Here is a 6,000-nt window from a genome sequence, read left to right as displayed (position 1 = left end):
TTACTGAAAACAGTAAAGGCATTGAAAGAATAGTGTCGTTCATCAATACTGCAGATGCAGCAAAGTTTACAGTAAAAAGCAAAGATGATGCACAAAGGGTCTGTGAAGGTCTGTACTTAGTCATCTATCATGCTTTTGTTGGATTCTTTTCTTCAGAAAAAGGCAGATTAACTTTATTTCAATGTGGGACTCAGAGAATGTTTTGCTGCTCATCTGAGTTGCTTCTTTAGTTCTAAATGCTGATGTAGAATTCAGGTTATTTCTGTGCTGATTGCTTCAGACGCGTGCCAAAGTGTTGTAGATGTAAGCAGAGGCAATCCCTCAGGTGGGAGGCTGATGCGACCTTCCTGTGCTTTTCCATCATTTTGAAGCAATGTTTAGTTTCCCCAAAGTGCGGATCAGAGCATCCCTGGCTACACGGAATGGCATGAAACACATTTCTCTGCATCTCTCTGTGTTTTGTCCTTGGGGTGGACCAGTTTTTGTCTCAGTCTGTTGCTGGGTGACAGATGGCACAATGATTTATTTCAATGTTACCTTCCTTTTTACCTGTATTACCACCACAAAATCCACAAAACCGGTGAGGAGAAGACAAGAACAAGATCAACTCAGCCTGAAAAAAATCAAGCCAAAACCAAAACACATCTGTTATGTGGACATTCGTCTGAACATCAATTATTACCAGTTTCAAGGAAAACTTTACAGGCAAAAACCCAACCCAAGCAGTGTCCCCAGTGGTGAAACTGTATGAGTGAGGAAGAAGAAACAAAATCCTGTCATCCTTCCCTGGAACTGAACTGCACCCACACAGTGGTTCAAGTTCCTAGATGACCCAGAAATCCCTTACCACATCAATGCAATGGACACATACATTAGGTATAAACCCCAAAGACAATTGTTTACTGTTCTTGGATGGCTCTGTACACTGGAATTTATTTATTTCAAGCGATCAAAACAAAAAAATACTAAAGTTGACAAACAAAAGACATTGGCCACTTTATTAGGCACACCTGTCCAAGTGCTCGTTTACTCAAATTTCTTATCAGCCAATCACATGACAGCATCTTAATGCATTTATATGTAGACATGGTCAAGACGACTTGCTGCAGTTCAAACCGAACATCAGAATAGAGAAGAAAGTTGATTGAAGTGACTTTGAATGTGGCATGGTTGTTGGTGCCAGACAAGTTGGTCTGAGTATTTGGGAAACTCCTGATCTACTCGGATTTTCACCCACAACCATCTCTAGGGTTAACAGAGAATTGTCCAAAAAAGAGAAAATATCAATTGAGGGGTAGTTCTGTGAGAAGAAATGCCTTGTTGATGCCAGAGGTCAGAGGAGAATGACTAGACTGATTCCAGATGATAGAAAGGAAACGGTAACTCAAATATGCACTGGTTACAACCGAGGTCTGCAGAAGAGCGTCTCTGAACGCACAACACGTCCAACCTCGAGGCAGATAGGCTACCAGAAGACCACATCGGGGGCCATTAAGAACAGGAAACTGAGGCTACAATTCACACAGACCCACCAAAACTGGACAATAGAAGATTGGAAAAACGTTGTCTGGTCTGATGAGTCTCCATTTCTGCTCCGACACGTCAGCAACATGAAAGTATGGATCCATCCTGCCTGTACGGTTCAGGCTGGAGGTGGTGGTGTAATGGTGTGGGGGATATTTTCTTGCATGAGACTATTATGTCAATATGGACCGAACTCTCCGAAGAATGTTTCCAGTACCTTGTTGAATCTATGCCACCGAGGATTAAGGCAGTTCTGAAGGAAAAAGGGGGTCAAACCCGTTACTAGCGAGGTCTACCTAAGAAAGTGAGTGTATGTTAAAATGGAGAGCGTTCCTCTCACCTGGAGTGGGGTTTGAGATATTTCCAGTTTCTCCTGCACAATCCTGTTTTGGTATTTTTTCCACAACAACCTCTGGCCCATTCCCACACATGAACAATAAACCACTAATGACCGCCACCACCACTGAACCACATCAAGTGAGAGGACATTAGCCAGCCATTCTGATAACCCGTGGATAGTTTTCTATAACACATGCTTGCATGACATAGTTATTTAACTTTTTGCCACACCTCTGAAGCAGCAGCTAGAACTGAAGGAGCACGAACAGCAAAACGTCCTCCAGATCAACCTTTGAAAGACCATTTGTCCTGAAGAACAGCCTCCTGCTACAGAGTAAATGACTGACAAATTAAGTGAAAATGGAGAAAATGACTAAAAAACTTTGCCAAATGACAGAGAAGTACAGAACTAGACGATGTTTGTTTATTGAAGGAGAACATTATAAAAAACAAAGTTTTAAAGCTGAAAAAGCATCAGTGGGACCAACGAATGCTTCTTTTAACAAAACTCTTTGATTGAAGTTTGATATGTGGCAAAAATTTGTTACAATTATGCCTTTTTTCATGGTAAATGTAGGAAAATGTAGTGCTTGTAAGGTCTTTCACAGCCAAAGCTCTAATGTATGTGCTGTCATCAGGCCATGCTGTCGCTTTACTGTGATTCACAGCAGTGGCTGACACCATCAAGCTTCATATTTCTTGTCATTATTTAAGAGGGGGAAAAAAAAGTTCAACTCTAAACCTGTTACATCAATCTCTTACCCTCTTTACGCCCTCTACATGCCTCGCTCATCCAGTCATGACAAGAAAAGACTGACACACAAAAGCTTAAAAATTCTCTCCCTCCGGAGATTTTGATCGGATGAATATGAAGCTGGGCCGAGTTCTCGTTCTCACGTCAAAAATCCTGGCAAATTTAGACTGAACACCTTTATCCATCCCCCCTTATTCATATGTATGAGAAGTGACTGACAAACTCATTGTTGGGTAATTACAGTGTGGTGAACCTTCATTGTTTTTAGATTGGTGGAGACTGAGACGTGCTGTGCTTTGGCTTGCTGCACTAATGCAAACCTCTTCCATGTAGATATTATTAGTTACTGTTCGCTTAGCAACCACAGCACAAGTCTGACATTTTTTGCAAGATAAAAATGGTTTTTCCTGGAGTTATTTTATTTTGGCTGTGAGAATGCTGAGAAAAATATAAACATAAGGAAAACTGATTGAGCGTTTATCTGCTCCCCATCGATTCGAATACAGTTTATTCAAAGCAAATGCCTGCATTCTTGATTCCTTTAATGGAAGATTCATCAGTCTGAAGTGGTTCCAATCGTTGACTGTCTCATTTTATCTTTAAAACAGCTTTCTTTCTGTCTGGCCTCTTTTCATCCACCGGAGGTCTTCAGTCCCTGGATTTCCATCTCACCTCTCAACTCACCTACTTTATGCTCCTAAATTCAAAAAAAGAAAACCTGCATGTACTTACCTGATCACACTGCACTTAAATGTCAGTTTTTCTGTCATGTAGTCTAGCATTTTTCTGTCAAACTCTCATGTTACCTTTTGATTCCCTGTTCATTTGTTCCATCATAGCCTGTCAACGCTGCCTGATTAGCTTTCTCCCTAATCAGATTTTAATTAGCAGGCATTTCTGGCTACCAATCCACACTGTCAATGTGTTTTATTACACCTATATTTATATTATGTATATATATATATATATATATATATATATATAATCCTACTGAGAAAGAGTTAACATACTTTCAAAAAGGCTAATATTACCAGCTTCCTTTTGCTCAACTGTTTAAATTGACTGCAAGTCTCACCGAGTTCATTTTCATCCATGAACAGCAGAGGGTGCCAGTGGCATGTAAGGACAGACGGATGAAAGGCCATAAGTATCTGAATTGCTAAAAGAGCGTTAGAATCATGTGAAACAGCAACATGAAATAAAATGGATTCATAATTATTTAAATATAAAATGTATTATTTCACTAATGCACACTCTGACAGCTGTAAAGATGTAAATATTGAGCAGATGTTTTGACAAATCAATACAGTTGCTTGACTCAAAAAGCTCACGCTGTGCAAAATGACAGGCTGCCCTCTCAAAGCAGGAGAAATATCTGCTCCATCAGTGGGTCAAATGGGCTTTTCTCTGTCTGTTAACACTCAGAGTAACACAGTGGAATAACAGAGACGCCTGTGGGAGTGTGGCCAGTACCAATATATCACCTCAAGTGCCAGTTATGTTCATTAAAGGGATAAAATGTGAAATCTGCAGGCTAACAGCTTGAAAGTTGTTATCACATACAGCACACAACAATGAAAGTCCAGTGTGAGTGTTTCCTTTCTTCCCGAGCAGTCCAGCTGTCAAAATGAACAGTCTAAGGCAAGTACAACAAATTTCATCAGCAACTTGTATTTAAGTCACCTCACCCTAGCTTTTTATTTTTTCCCCATGAGCAAAGAAATGTTAATTTAGTCAATTATTAGAATTTGTAGTATGTTTTTCTCCTGTCTTTTGTTGTCAAGGTCATTAAGCCGTTCTTTGAATGGCTGCTTTCATTTTCACAAAAATAAAAAAGACTCATGCCTGAATCTATTTGTCAAATTAAAATACCAAGAAAAATAACCAAACTAAAAAGCATTCAGCCTTGCACTTACGAGATAAAAAAAAAAAGAGCCGACAACACAGCGGAAGATGAAAGTAAGTCAAAGCTGGGATCGTGAATGTCTTTTAGAAAAGATGTACAGAAAAACAATCTGCTGTGAGGGGAAACTGCCAGAACGCTGGCGTTTGAACCAGTAAGAAGAATCACAGGAATGAGTTGGCCTTCATGGAAATCAGATTTGTGTTAACCCTGAGAATGAAACCACAGTGACTAGATGACACTTTTGTGTTGCACTTTCAACCCTGTGTGGCCTCTAATTGTTCTGAATTTCTGAATGAAAAGTCACGCTAAGGTCCGAACACGGAAACGCACTGATCCCCTGGAAATAAATCAGTGCATCACAGCGACAATGACTATCCAGATCTCTGCATTCTTAGCTTGAGCCATGGATGTTGCCATAGTAACACGAGTATGTCTTATCAAGTACAGCCCTTGTGATTTTTCACTGCAACTTATTTAGGCTGTTCACTGTAGGTATGACAACAGGCTATTAGGAGTTGTTGCATTCATTTCCATGTTAATAGAGTTAACAGCCATTGTGTGTTAGCTTAACCTTTGATCTTGCCTTGTCAAATTGTTGTCAGCTTATATTAAATTATGTTAGTAATGGGGACTTTTTATGTAAATCATGTAAAATGCTTCAAATCTATAAATAGGCATAATTCAGCGAGAGCCAATATGCCGGTCTGTGTAATATCAAAACATTGTTGCTGCACTTTAGCGGTCAGATTGTGAAAAGCCATTTACGATGCATGATATTCGAAAGTGCTGAGGTGGAATATTAATCCTATTCAACATTATCACAGTATGGCTCAGCGTGCATAAAGAATATCACTTCAGTTTTGTTCATTAAACAGCTGAAATGTCCCATTTAGGCATTAAAAGTTCAACTTTCAGAGAATTTTCAGCCGAATGCTTTGTAAATAAGAGAGTGAGTGAAGACTGGAGGCACAGCATCAACAGACCGGAGACACACAGACCTTTAATCTCCGCAGCATCTTGCTTGCATATTACACGCACAAAGTGCAGATTTTATTTGAACTTGGAAGTCACTTTGTAGCTGCAACTCGTTGCACACTTGCGCTTCCCCTTTCGTTGGAAATAATGAGACTGTTTGATGTGAGACCAGTATGAGCAGTAATGAGAGGAATAGACTGTTCAGGACACATGAAAGCCCCTCAGTCCATTTGGACCATGAGCGGTCATAATGGTTCGAGGCTGAGACACAGCGGAGGTGTGCTGACTCTATGAAGGGGTACTGGATTTAATGGCAGTGGCAACAGTTAAATCTGCCATTCGTTTAACAGCTTGGAAAAGGAGGAAATCTATTTTGGAGATGTTAAACACTACTGACAACCATTGAAGGTGCCGAACAAAGCTGTAAACTGGGATAACTGTCACAGTTTGGAAGAGATCATGAAATAAATCTAGCAGAGAAGCCCTTTGAGGCTACTCTTCA

Source organism: Oryzias latipes, chromosome 1 (genome assembly GCF_053564925.1).
Source record: "Oryzias latipes strain Hd-rR chromosome 1, Olatipes_Hd-rR_3.1".
In the NCBI taxonomy this organism is placed as follows: domain Eukaryota; kingdom Metazoa; phylum Chordata; class Actinopteri; order Beloniformes; family Adrianichthyidae; genus Oryzias; species Oryzias latipes.
This window is presented reverse-complemented; position numbering follows the sequence as displayed.